The sequence below is a fragment of the Erithacus rubecula genome (assembly GCF_903797595.1).
Source record: "Erithacus rubecula genome assembly, chromosome: Z".
In the NCBI taxonomy this organism is placed as follows: domain Eukaryota; kingdom Metazoa; phylum Chordata; class Aves; order Passeriformes; family Muscicapidae; genus Erithacus; species Erithacus rubecula.
In genome coordinates this window covers 18,445,905-18,461,037 of record NC_136661.1, presented here as the reverse complement: position 1 = coordinate 18,461,037, position 15,133 = coordinate 18,445,905, and the positions used below count along the sequence as shown (strand labels likewise).

The 15,133-nt window shown below is 35.6% G+C and overlaps 1 protein-coding gene across 1 annotated transcript in view; it reads right to left on the bottom strand.

Annotated features, from left to right (window-relative positions):
• The window catches only part of HCN1 (hyperpolarization activated cyclic nucleotide gated potassium channel 1), a 190,080-nt gene that overhangs the window by 143,254 nt on the left and 31,693 nt on the right, over positions 1 to 15,133 (bottom strand). The window lies entirely within an intron of this gene.

Sequence of the window (15,133 nt, the reverse complement as noted above, 5' to 3'; positions counted from 1 at the left end):
TCACAGCCATCTCTTTGCATTGCAGGAATAATTTGCCAGAACAGGGTATTTTAAATTCATACTAGAACACACTAGAAAACAGAATTGTTATTTATAGCTAGGAGTACTTGTACCAGAAATATGACTGATTTTTTCTGGCCAGGAAACATGAGAACACGTGACACATTTATTAAGTAAAAAGTCAGCTGAAATTTGAAGACTAGCTTTACATTCTCTTCCAGCAGAAGAATATACTTTTTTTAAATAATCCAGCAAACAGTTTCTGGTCAATAAATTTGGAGAAATGCCACATAAATAGTAAACATGGAAAATTAGTTTTGATTAATTTTGACTGCTTAATACTAATCTAGAGGAAAAATTGACTAATCTGTGTGTCAGGATCTTTAAGGAAGCAGACATGGTTACACTATAACAAGACTGTTCTTCAAATAGCAGCAGGTCCCATTTTGTCTGTTTGTGGATCGTGCTAACTCCAAATTTGCACTGCAGTATAACCAAGCCCAGTCAGGCATTAAATAAGGAAACTAGCATTTCTGGAATCATTTATAGATGGGGAAATTAGTACTTCTAGAACAAGCTACATTTAGTTGAGGAAGCAGTAAAGAACCCATGAATTATTCCACGTGAAAAGAGAGCTTCTAATAAAATGCATCTGAGGTAATAACAGTCTATGCTGTAACAACACAACAGAGGGCATGAAAACTATTGTAGAGTTTTATAATTCAAAGTATGTGATGCTGATCCTAAGACAGTGTAAATCCCTAAGAATGGCTGGAAGAGGAGTTTTGGCTTGTCTCAGACCAAGGAAAGCAGACAGACACCCGACAGGTTCTCTCTACATCTCATGCAGCTTTCTCCCTTGATATGAACAAGCATATTCCTCATTGTTTTAATGATAAACTCACTATTGTTTAGAAAATCACCTAAGCCTACTTTCACAAATATAGAGATGTGTTTCCTTTCTCAGAATACAACACTGTACATTTCAGCCATGTTTTTGTTGCTCTTAGTAAATGCAAAAATAAATAAACAATGCTATAATTTTGTGATTTGAAATTTTGATTAATAGAAGCATAAATAAAAAGTGTATACATCACAAAAACTGAAAGTTTTAAGCAATATTTGAAGATAAAATGTATGTATTTACGCATTCTGGATGGAGCCTATACTATTTGTACAGTTACACAAAATAATAGCAGCTTAATTTTGTAAATTCAAATGTTCCATAGATTAGATATGTGTTAGACAGGCTTATTTAACAAAACTTTTGCCTACAGAGTGAAACCTACGTTTTCCTTTTCCTCTGCCTTCTAAGAAAATCACAGCAGTTTCTGGCTTAAAAATAAGTGAACAGTTGCAGTCATACTCCTTATGTTTCTTTTGCTGCTAGTCAAGAAAAACAGAAGTCTACATTTTTATTACATTATAGTGTTGGAAGTATTGGTGCAGAAACAAAAAAACTGACACAGGGTAAATTACAGGCACTACTCCCTCAAAGATGTTGCCAGAACCTAATCTTGCTTTTCTTATAACTTACTAAAAATGTGCATACAATTAGTGCATAATTTCCCTATTTTCACTAAGAGGCTGTAAACCTTATCAGTGCCATTCCATTGACCCTACAAGTAAAATTATTAGGAAGCATGTATTTCAGCAGCGGGTACACTGGGATATGTTTTCTGTTAATTGCTCTGTACAGCTTTATAATTATGCTTGCTTTACTTAGATTTGCTTGTAATTAGTAATTTTTATTAGGCCAGATTATTCAGTCTAGCCCGTAATACTATATAAAAATAGAAATAAGTGTATTAGGGAAATACTTTGGGTGTGCTGAAGAACCTGTTTAGAGTGAAGTGATAAGGTTACCCTCAATTTGCCTCCCTAGCAGGTGCCAATCCTGCTGCACCTGGACCAATGTGACTCCGTGTTATCCGATTAGTGAGACATGCTTCCACAGGAATTAAGGTGCAAACAAGGCCACATGCTGAAGTAAACAATATGGATTTTATTTAACTATGATTGTGAGGTAGAGGGAGAGAAGGAGATGGAAAGGAAAGGGGCAGAGGGAGCACTTCAACATCAAATAAACTAATTTCAGGTAGGACTATAGCACAATTAATGAAAACAGAACACCATTTGATGCAAGATTCCTTAAGAACTTGTCACAAGATTGTGTAAGAAGTGATATCTTTGTCCTACTTAGTGGAGACAAGGGCAGAGACTGCATTATCATTTATAATACAAAAACTGAAGCGAGTCTTTGTTGCCTGCACTAGCAATTTCAATGTCCTGCTTGTGATATTGGAGTTTTTTCATCTTGCAGTCTTGTGACACTGTGTTTTAATACCATTATTAGACTAGAATTCATCATCTGGGTCTTAGATTTTGTTTAACTATTTGAATCAGACAATACTATACCTAGATTTGAATATCTCCAATGTCTGTTAATGAGATTAAATAACTTCTTTTTTGTTACTTCTGTGCAAATACTGAAAAACATTGAAAAACCATATGAAAGTATGTTCAGTTTACTCATATCCATTTCACTTGCTCCTCCACAAGATTGATTTACTCCATATATTGGAAAACTGATGAATGATGAAGCTTACAACCCAAGTAACAGATGTGACAAAATTCCAACTTGCAACATTAGGTGCCTAAAAAACTGCTTACTGTGAAGAAACCAGGACAACATATTTTACCCAACGTTTTCATGTTGCTATCTCATGAAGAGATTTTTCTTTACTGTGGTTCAGGACTAGTTTTGTAGCTTAACACAGAAGTGAATGGATTTGAATGTTAAATGAAGATAGAACTTTAAAAAAAAAAAATCTTACAGCCTGCTCTATTTTACAAAAATTCTTTATAGACACAGTCAAAGAGGCTTACCCTCTCTCATAGATTTGGCAGTTTTAAGCAAAAGATCATCTACTTCCACCCACAGCCTCATGGTAGAAAGCAGCCAAGGAATGGGCCAGAGTAGCTCCTATCTCCAGTGCAATGGAAATCAGAGTGAAAATGAATGAGCCAGTAAAGAGGACAAAAAAATATATATACATAGGAGAAAAAAACAGCATTGTATAAAACCACTAGAAGTCTTATTCCTGAAATAATATTCAAACAAAGAAATCTAAATAAGAGCATGAAGACTCAAAACCAACCTTTCATTAAAAGCAAGCAAGCAAAGAGAGTTAAAGAGATAAAAGCAAAGCTCAGGTTGAGGACACAATTCTCAGTATGTCCCTAGAAGCATGGTCTGGAAAAACTCCAAGAGATCAGACTGTCTGAAGGTAGGATTACCTACACCTACAGCATTCACCTGACCTGGATCTTGTGCAATGCCTCTGGTTATTTATGTCTGAAGCACTATTTATTTCCTAAAGTATTTTTTCCTTTTCCCAGACTGTTTAGTTCCCATATGACCATACTTCACTTACACAATAGTGTGACCTCCACGTAAACAAAGTGTACTCAAATGCAATCTAAAGGACAACATAAAATAATGCCAAGATGATGATACCCAGTATCAAGCAAAACACAAGAAAGTAGAAATTGACTTAGTCTGAAGCATGGTGTACTAGCAAATACATCAATAAATACATTACATTAAATACATATATGCAGTAAATACATTAATAAATACATTTAGCCTAAACTAAATTACTGTATTTAGTTTCTCAGCTTTTTGTAATTTTCAGTGTTACTTGCCATCAAGTCAAAACCAAAAACTGAATACAGAGCATGTTCCAGCATGCTCCAGAAATACCACACAATCATCCCCTGGTGGCAGGGATATAGTCACCTAACATGAAATAAAATTCAGTATGGTTATGAAGATCATATGAAGCCTAAACTGCAGGATTAATTTATAAAGGCTGAAGTCCTATTAAAGCTGCTTTCTTTCTCCTTAGGTTCTTTGAAGGTGATAACAAAACATCAAGGTATGTAGGGTTTTGTGACAGCCCATACAGTTTATTCTTTCTTCTTGAAACAGCTTTAGTATTTTTTAAAAATGTTATCTACCTCTTCTCCTGATTCTCTGAAAACTACTCTGGTAGGTCTTCTCAAAGCAGCCTAATGCAAATCACCAGGAATCAGATTTAGAGCCACACATCACAGAATAACAGAATAACAGGAGCTGGAAACAGCCATCAATCCCAACTCCCAGCTCTGCACTGGACACCCCCAAAAATCACACCACGGTTTAAGAAGGGACTATTAGTGGCACTAGCTTTGATAACAATATCACTAGCTTCTATCTGACTGTTTAGGAAATTGGTAACTTCATAATCATGGAGGGGAACCCCTGTTTTGGTCTGTATACACTTGGGGCACAGCATTTGGAATTATTTTTAATCCAGTTATGAAAACAAAATCCTTGTCACAATTAACAACATAAATATTATGTATCACAAGTTTTCCCCAAATATTATCTTCATGATAATTTTATATGATAGTTTTTTATTCTTGAAAAAAGCAGAGAAGGTACAAAGACCTTAAGAAGAGAAAAACTGTTAAATAATGTATGCTGTAATTGAAAAGTCAATCCAGACAATATAAAGAGTGTTCCAGGCAGTATAATGGCTTTATCTGTTCCTGAAAATGAGTCATTCTATTTCAGCAAATGCATGGTCGCCAGTCTTAGTCTGCAGAAAAATCTGTTATGATTTTATGTAACTCAGTAGTAGATCTGATATAAAAAAGTATATATATTTCAGATTGGGGAGCACATTTATTTCAAAATAAAAGAATACCACTTCCAATTTTTTTTTGAGAAGGAGCAAGGAAGAAATTAAGGACTTGACAAGTTGAAATATCCCATCTCAATTAAAATTAAAATTGTAATTGTATATATAATAGTGTAAATGAAAAATAAAGGGGAAATCAAATGTTGATTTTGTCACGCTAAAATGATCTATATTAATTGAAGAATATTTTCTTTGTTTCCTCTTTTTTGTAAACTTGACATTATTGAATTTTGTTCTTTATTGAAGCAAAGATAGATTTCAAAATCACAAATTATGTCAAAAAACAGAAATGCTGAACAAGACACAGCCACACAAACCCAACTGCTGTCTCTTAGTCACATCCTGAATTGTGTCCCTTCATCCACTGAGATGTCTTTGTCATCATCTTCTAAATGACTAAAAAATACCTAATGACAAAAAACATTCATTTAGACTGTAGTGAAATAATAAACAATCACAAATCTGCCTTAAGAAAATAATGACTATAAAAAGTCATAACTTCTTCCCTCATGATTGGATTGCACTCTGAATCTAACGTGCATACATGTCTTCTACCTTCTACATAAAGATAAATAGATTCTGCTAATTTATTTTTCCAAATGAATAAATATAGCTTCGAGAGTAGAAGTGACAAAATTGAGCTTTGGGCTAACAAAATTACATTGCCTTTTATAGGGGAGGAGGAGTGGGGGGTAATCCAACATTTCATGCAGCGCATATCAAAAATCATGAGCACTTCATAGAGTTGAATAATAATAGACAGAAACAGAATTATTACAGGGTATTGGCATTGACCATTTTCTCAGCAAAGAGCAGCTGTTAATAATAACTTTTTCATGAGCTGCCAGCACTGACATTTTAAAAGCAATTCTGTCACCTGTGGCTATAAACACCTTAGAATAATGTGACAACTGTCAAGGCTCAGGAAGACAAATAGAGAAAAGTTGATTTTCAATGGCTATTAGATTACAAAAAAAAAAAAAAAAAAAAAAAAAAAAAAAAAAAAGCAGAAGAGTTAATAAACATATTCATTTCAATTTGATACTCAAATTTTAAACTTTATATGCAGCCATACCATCTGCCTATCTTTAGGAATGAGCCAGAAAGTCATCCTCATCCCAAAAGCCTCTACAGCTGCAAATAAAACACAGAAATGTCTGTGTACACTGCTAACAGGTCCAAGACATTTCTGCAATGTAATAAAAAACAAATACTGAGGCATTTCTCCTGTGGAGCCTCAAGGCCAGACCACTTATCTGAGATAAGAAATAGATGAATTATTTCTGAAGAACAAAATGGAACCACTTGATCAAAAAGGGAGTACGTAGTCATCTGATAATTGGGACCACTCAGTAGGGGGTATAGAAGTGTATCCAGGCAGGGACTTTATCTGATTTTCCTGTGCTCAAAATGAGTTATCTCATTTGCTGAACATTATTCTTTTTGGCATCTCTCTCTCTCTCTTTCCCTTTTCCCCCTCACATCAATGAAAAATATTCAGATCTGAGGTTTTTCCACACTAAAGAGCTGTCATCTGTAGCATCACTCCTTTTTTTTTTGAATTATTATTATTATTTTTGGCAACATGAATTGGCATCGGCTGTGAAAGCTCACAATTTGCAGAAAATGCCAGCTCTAATTATCCTAGAGCCTTAACTTATCAGTGCCAGAATGAAGGCAAGATTGGCATGCCACTTGGGTGTGTTACAACACAAGGTCAGACATTGCTATTGCTGTTACTGGAATTATCTACAGTGCATAAAAATAGCAGGACAAGAAAAGAAAATCCCTACTAATGGATAAGGCATATTCAATCACCTAACAGTGGAATTTTCCATCATTGGTTACCTCCATACTACCTTTTCCCAAAGAAAGTAAATGTATAGAGACAATAGCAGCCAAGCCTAAGCAAGTTACATACATGGAACACAAAATTCACAACAGACAAAAAATATTACTAATTTTAAGTGTTTTTCCAAGAACTGAAGCTTGCTGGCCTTGTAACTACCCAGCAGAGCCAATATCATTATTTTTTATATTTTCGTAAAAATCATGGAATTGAAAAGAAAAACTAATTATGAAGCATCTTCAAGAAAATTTACAGCATGAAGACCCTCTGGGAGTTTCCCAATGTCTCTTTCCTCCCCACACACTTATTCATGAGATTCCCTCATAGTTGTATCTTGAATACAAACAGTCAATTAAGACATTATTTTAAAAACTTACTCAGACCAACAAAACTTAATTTACTTTTGAAACTCTGAGAAAGATCTTTATAAAATAGGCAGGTGATAAGTCACTCCAGAAATACAGACTGTTAAGAGCACTTGAAGCCTCTCTTCTATTTAGAATTTGATATATTCAGATTCAAGTATTCAAACTATGTTCACAGTGTGCCATGTTTCATCTTTGAAAGCTGAAAGACTGTACAATTCTCTGAAAGGAATGATGCTCCCCAGCAGAACTGAACATTTCACAACAGTCATTAAAACTTGCATTTCTGTACAAATTCTTTAACAAATTAAGAAACCTCATCCATGAATAAAAGAATTCATATTAAATCCTACTCTGAAAGAAAAATAAACAAAAGCAAAAAAATCAGTTTCAAGGAGCTTCAGGAATAAGACTTCTGAAACAATATTGACTCGCCTAGCATTAGACATTTCTCACAGAAACATAACAGAAAGATGATCTGAGGCACACAGCAGCTCCCTAACAGCTGCAGCAAAGGCAATGGGGGACAAATCTATTTGCCTAAGAACTGCAGCAGTCTCAAAGCAATATAAATGTGGGGCACGTTTAACACTGGACTTGATGTGGGCACAAGGGAGCAAGACCAGCAGAGCATCAAGAGCTTGTCTCTAAGAGCCTATTCAAGTTCTTAAAACCTGCACCCTGGTAGGTACAGAGGTTGCTGTAACCCCATTGATCTTAGAGAAATAAACAGGATAAAAGGATAAAGACATGTGAATACTGGTGGATCAGGATCTGTGGTAGCTAATCTGCACTACAAAGAGAAAGAACATTTTAGTGATCCTTTTTGGTGACTGCTGAGTCTCACAACCTCTTATCAATGGCACACCTAAAAAGGCATAGAACAAAGTGAATTTGTAACACTTCGTTAAGAATGGTGCTATAGCATCAGGGAAATCACTGACAACAATTAAATGTAAGCACTGGTATATATATTTAATATCATTCTGAATTGCTGTCAACTATAAGGTTATAAACCAATCTGTGTTACCTTGCCAAACCCCAACTGGTTCCCAATTTAAAAAATGCTGACTGTCTAGAAATTAGCTGAGACAGGACAATATAACCTTGTACTTACAATGCATTTTTATATGCCAAGGACACCATTGCAAACAAGAAAAAGGGGAATCTTCAGCTGCCTAATTTTAGGAATCTCAGATTTGGAATTCCACAGACAATTCATACTCTACTCCTTCAAGGAATGAGGGAAAAATGTGGCAAATCAATAACCCTAAATAGATGTCACTTTGGGGAAAAAAATCCCTGAAAGTTATTGATGGTTCATGGAACAAGCAAAAACACCCCATTGTCCCAGGAGAAGTGCACAATCACAATGCACTTCCGCACTGAAACTGATTTCAGTTGAAGAAATTGTAAAACTTCGAAAGAAACATTAACTTGCAACAGATAGAATAGCAGCCTTTATTGATGCTGGGGCATTTATCATGACAAAAAGCTAGAGTGCAATGTCTTTACATGCCAGCAAAGACAGTACTATGAATTTAAAATATGTTATTCAGGCTCAAAACACACTTGAAGAATAGTAGAAAATAAAATATATGTCATATCAGGCATTTCTCTGAAGGTATGGAGATTTTTTTATTCTAGTCTTTTTAACGCCATGCTCCATTTTCTTGAGCCATTTTGGCTCACTGTTTCTTTTTATACTGATTAGATATAAGAGCAGTAGATCTGTGTCCATTTTAGACCACCTTTTATCACTTTTCATCTACCAATAGTTTATCTCATCACACTTTCAATCAGTAAGTACATTAAGTCACCAAGCTCCTACAGAAACATGCCCATTTTATGCATTGTAATAAAACTTCACAATGAGCAGTAAAGAACAAAAGGCTCATTAAAATTCCCTTTTTCCATTTGAATTATTTTTTTCTAAAGCAGTCATAGTAAGTAGAAGATTGAGATTCTAGCAATGAGACAAATCATCTGATGCTTCTGAAGTACCTCTATCCACTTAAGAGTTACTGTAGTTATTTTGTTATACCTACATTGTGGTTTTCATCAACACTTGTGAGCTGATCACTTCTGAACACTGAATACTCAACAAATACATGAGGATTCTTTCAAAAAGCACAACACAGAATACAAAACTCTTTTTCATGCACATTCTTTTTCATTGATCTGCAATGAGAAACATTGTGAAGAGTTAGAATCAGTCTTTTCCTGCTACTCTAGAAACAGTCTAAGGATATCCTTTAAGGTAACTGAATGCTAGCAGCATTCCTGCAAAGCCCTGGCACAATCATGGAACATGTTCTACACTTAAACTAAACAGCAGCTTTAAAATAAAAGTTTAAAAAGGGCATATTTGTTCTTCTGTTCCACAATTAAAAGAGATTTGCAGCAGACCTATTTTTTTTCCACTTGCAAATGAAATGGGTAACCAAACCAAGTCCTAAGAAGACTCCAGATATTTCACTGATAAAATAGAAAATTCTCGAATTTTCACTGGTCCCACCTCATTGAATTCAGCTGAGCTGAACTTAAAGATAGGTTCACGGAATTCAAAATATTAAAACGTAAAACTAAAGGAGCTGCAACTTTCCATTCTCTTCAGGGCATGCACCTTATTTCTCCCACAGACAAGTAAATTCCATGCTGTCATTGGCCAGGGCTTCAGAGTAACTCTGATAGCCAAGCCTAAGGAAGTCCTGATTTTGAAGTGTTTGCTTTCCAAAAGCAAAGGGTGTTTGTGCTCCCTGCCCAGTCTTTGGAAAGAGATGGACATTTCAGGCAGTGCTGCTCAGAGACATAACAGGGAATGTATCTGCTGGCAGCCATGGGAATGGGAAGGCCAGGGCTGCCCTTTCTCTATGCCATGAACAGTCATTCCACACACCCACACGCAGCCTGGCTGCCTCTCCATCGGAATGAGCACTCCATTGGGTGCTCAGTCTGGCACAGGAATTAAACCAGGTCAGGCAGGGCAGTGTGCCAGTGCCAACTTCATCCCATGCCAACCCTGCCTGAAGCCCTTCAGACCAAGGAAGGAAGGGACTATCTTCTTCAAGACATTAGTGGATGACACAGTGCACTTCTTTGGGTTTGTTTCCTTTCATAAATTAAAACACTGCTACTATTGGGGAAAAATTGCAACAAGGAATAAACTTCATGAGTGGAACAATTCTATATCCTGTAGCTCTCAGCTTGAATGGCTTGTGAGAAACTTCATTTAATTCAGCAAATACAAGTTTGGAAAAGCAGTTTTCTCTCTTGTTTGCAAGTGTAAGAAAAAAACCTGGAGCATAAGTCTTCTTGGCATGTTAATCTGTACTAGCCTAAGTAAAAAGTGTCACTAAAACCTCTCATGTTTTCTATCTTCAGTTAGACTTGAGGGACATAGAGATACTAATCCAGCAGCACTACATGAGAGCACAGAGCACAGGCTCTGTGTCTTTCCAAGACAACATAAAGGAAGAGGTGTGGGACTGAAAAGTTATTGTAGGACAAATGTTTTAGGGCATATTTTTCAGCTGGAGGTCACTCGAGTACATCTGTAGCTCAATAAAAAAAAAAATACAGTTGGATAAGCTTTATCCATTTCACATCAGAAATGTGAAAATTCTGAAAGATATTTTACAGATTTATATATCAGCATTCTTAAATCATATTTTCAAATGTAAGTCATTCAGTGAAAAGAATCAGGTCCCAAAATTTCACCTCTCTACCCTGGTAGCCTACTGAATACCAATAAATGCAAATGGAGAGGGGGAATGGTGCAAAAATACTGCACTTGGAACCCTTCAGTCCCAAGTGTAGTGACAACAGCCCACCTCAGCTGCTGCTTACTCCTGCCTGATAGGTCTGTGTGTGTCTGACCCTACTGATGTCCTCTAGGTAGCTGGAAACCTGCTTCTGTACCTGTCCCAAACTGCCCTAAGAGCACAGACTACCAAAGACTCATGAACACTCAAGTACTAGAAGAAGGTAATTGACCAGGATTCATATGCAGCAAGAATATTAATTTTTAATAATTATTACTAATTATTCAATTATTATGTGATAATAATACTACCAGAAACCTGGAGATGCCTGTCAAAACTGGAATCCCAAAACATAAATACAGATTAAAAGATGGTCACTTTTAAGAAAATGAAAGAAAAGAACAAAAAAACCCAAACCAGCAACAACAACAACAACAAAATTGAAAACAAAACTAAGGCTAGGTGAAGACTATGAAGCCTTCAAGAAGTCATGACAGAAAACACCAGACATTGCTATTTCCACTCAAAATTCCTTTAGTGCACTAAACTACTCAAACTGTGCAGACATAGATAAGATTTCTGGAGAAATCTGCCATTGTTTCTTTAATAACAAGTATAAATGTAGTCAAACAAAAATATTTACACATAAAATTGATAAAAGTACTGTTCAAGAGACTGAATAGAAATTACACTGAACACAGTTTCTGTCTTAGAAATTCAGAGAGATATTTTCTTGTGAGGTGCCACCTTCTTTCTCACCACACTGATTCTGCTGAGTACTTGCAGTGACAAGAACAGTGTCAGGAGAGAAACAAATAGAATATTCACTTGCCAGCAACAGAGTGGGTACCACAGTAGTGGAAGAAATTCTATTGGGTCTGTGATATACCACCAGTCCTATCACTTGCATATTTTCACATAGCTTAAAATAAAAGATGATATGCACGGAAGGCATGACAGATGAGCTTTTTAATATTGGTTTTCTAGACAGCAGCAAGTAACAGGAAGGACCAGTTATAAAGGAAAATGGGCATGAGATGATTTGCCCTCTCTTGCCAGATTTTTCTCTTTTCCCTATCCTCTCATCATCCCTCGCCGTAAAACACATAAGGGTTAATATAGTATTAAAATTTTGAAGTATATTTAGCACTGAACACAAAGCTAGAAGTGATTGCTGCTTCAAGAATCTCAGGTCAAAAGATCAAAAAAGATGAAGTAAAGGAAGACTCCTCAAGTATGTGTAATAATTACCCTGCAATTCCAACTTTAAAAATCTCATACCTCTGTTATGACTCAGCAAAAAAATAACTGTTTTTAATTGGTGGGGAATTATTTTGCACTACTCAGATGATAATCCACCACTGGGCTAAATTTTCTAATTCTACATGAGCTTATAATCACTACTTCTAGAGACCATTATGATATTCATCACATCAGGAAAAAAAAAAAACAATAAAGAAAACAACAGCAAAAATCTCAAATATTTAAAGAAAGAGGAAAGAAACCCGTGGGACTATGATCATCACTTATGTGGAACCTTTTAAATCAGGAGAGAAACAGAGTTCTGCAATCAAATAATTCACAAAGAAATAAAAACTTTAAATATATATGCTTCTTTTTGTATTTCAGTGCTGATTTCATGAACCAAATATAGAACTGAACATTTTTCTTTCATTGTCTATTCAAATCTATGAGAAAGAAACTGATTCACTACATCAGGCTGAGAACTTATATAAAAATATTGTGTCTACAATAAATAATGCCCTAATATACTCTCACAGTGATTTCAAATTTAGCTCTAATTAGGTTAATACAGACATGTGTAGTTTTAGAATTAAAATTTAGCTGCAGGCTTCACATCTTCAGCTGCTTTTCAGAGCCACATTCACTTTACACAAAGTGTAAAGATACCCATAGACACCTCCCATAGGAGTAAAAATGGAAAGTAAAATGAAAAGGAAGAATGCACCTGAAATTCTACTGAAATTCATTTTGCAGTTATTTTTAAAATAAGATATCTCTTAATGGATTTACTTCAATAAAAAAGGTTATAGTGTTGATATTAATTCTAAATGTACAAAGCTCTGACACTCTCATTTATTGTGCCTTGCAGTTACAATACCCATCAAGAATGCCACAAAAAAAAGACTGATTTTTTAAAAATTGTCTTTAAAAGACCAGGAAATATATGTATTTGTGCAAGTGTTATCAGAAACATAAATGGATAACCAAAGAGGGCTAAGCTGTATATTAAGTTACCAAAATATACACATAGGAAAAAAGAAAAAAACACCTTTATGGTAGAGGTTAATTTTGCCCTGGGCAAAATGAATAAATGATAGGAAAAAATGTGTTCACAGGACTGATTGTGGAGAAAATACAGTGTTTTGCTTAGTTATTCTGAAAGTCCTTGCAAGAATTCAAGTTAGTTGTTTGGGTTCAGTATTTTAAAACTTCTTGGTAAACAAAACAAGGCAGAGCTCTAGAATTTACTTCTTACTACATTTCAAATGAATTTTTTTTTTTCCTTTTTAAAATACATCTGACATTATTTTTCCCCAGCTGGGAAACAATTCTCACATGGGATGCCTAGCTATTTTTGAGACAGATGAAGACATAATTCATGTCTTTGGTTAGGGGAAAAATCGATCATTCTCATCGATTCGGTTTTCAATAATGTGCTTTGGAAATCCCACAGGAAGATACTCCTGAAAAGAGATTCATTTTAAATTATGCACAGCAATATTTGCTCTCCAGGTTCAAGTTTTGGCCATAAATTTTGTATGCTACTATCTTTACAGTATGAACATACATATCAACTCAACTTCCAGTTTTTAGTTGAGATAAGCGACTTCCTGTTTGTCATGAATCTTTGAATACTGGCAGTCACTTAAGGTAAACTGAGTACATGATGCATTGAAAATTAATCCAGAGACATAAAATTTGTAAATAGGTTCATTTTCTTTTCAGAGTTAGAGAGTGAAGTATTTTGATAGAAAGGTGCAGTGAAGTTAGGAACCTCCATCTTTGAAGAGGTGTTCACAGAAATATGCACATGGACATTTGTCTGAACTACTTGCTCTGAACTATTTGTTCTCTCATGTTCTGGGTTTGTGTTGTTTCTTAGGGTTTTGTCTGTTTTGTTTTTGTTTGGTATGGGGGGTTTGGTTGGTTTTTGGTTGGGATTTTTTTGGGGGGAGGAGGGCTGATTGAACAAGGTCCATTGTTCTGGCAAAGATTACAGCACTTACGTGATAATTAGCCTTCAGACACTTTCATTTTTTCAGAGATGGGTTTCTCTCATGCATATACAGGGCTCCACTCCCACAGCTCTCACCTGGAACAATCCACTTGGATTCAAAGCAGGATCTCAGGTACTGAATACCATTTGCATACCATTGCTTACCATCCATACCATACACAACCCCAAGACTGAAATGACACCAAATGCACCACATGGCAGCAGCTTCTGCCAGGTCCATAACAAGTTGGAGCATTCACTGGAAAGAAAGGAAGTGCAACTACAAGACAGTGTACTTAGTTAAGCAGATGTATGGTTAAGCCTGTTGGTTCTGAAAGAGAGGATGGGGAAAAAAGATGTGTTTTAAGATAAAAAAGCAACAAAGAAAATTCTATGAGCCTAAATGCATGGAAAGATCACAGCAAAACACTTGCCTGGGTTAAGAAAGGAGAAAATGTTGAGAAATAAAGCACCTTTGCAGTGCAATGTGGAAAGGAAAGATTAACAGTTGAACCATAGCTTTCATTTCTGCTTAGAAACAAAGCAATTTCCCTCTTTTTTCACAACTACATCATACACATGTGGGATAATACCTGTTATTTGGAATAAACTCCATGAGATTCAGGTTAGAAATAACTCATTAAATATAATGTGCAAATGGTAGAGGCACTTCTATACTGCCATCTCAGAACCTCAACCCTCTCTAAATAGGTTTATACAGTTGCATCTTACTCTCTAAATGGTAAATTCAGGCAATTTTACCCTTTCAAAACAGACCTTTTTTCCTAATTAATTCTTAAAATGCATTCCATTGTCCTCAATGGGAGCCATAGGACAGAAACCTACTTAACGGAGTGTCACTGGTATTTTACTGTACTAGAAGTTTGTCAAATTTGATCAAAATCAGAACATGACTCACTACCTATTGACATGCAGTGAATTCTGCACCATTTCCGTCCTGATTTATTCAATAGAATGCCCATGTGAGCTCAGGGACATGACTCACTGGGAGAATAAATAAATAAAAGCAACAATGCCATGGATGGTCTAACCAGCACAGCCCAGCACAAGTTCTCCAGATATCTCCATTTTCTACCTCTCAGAACTTTCTGAGATAAGCAGGTCTCTGCTACAAAATCCCACAAAATTTCACCTGCACAATGTTC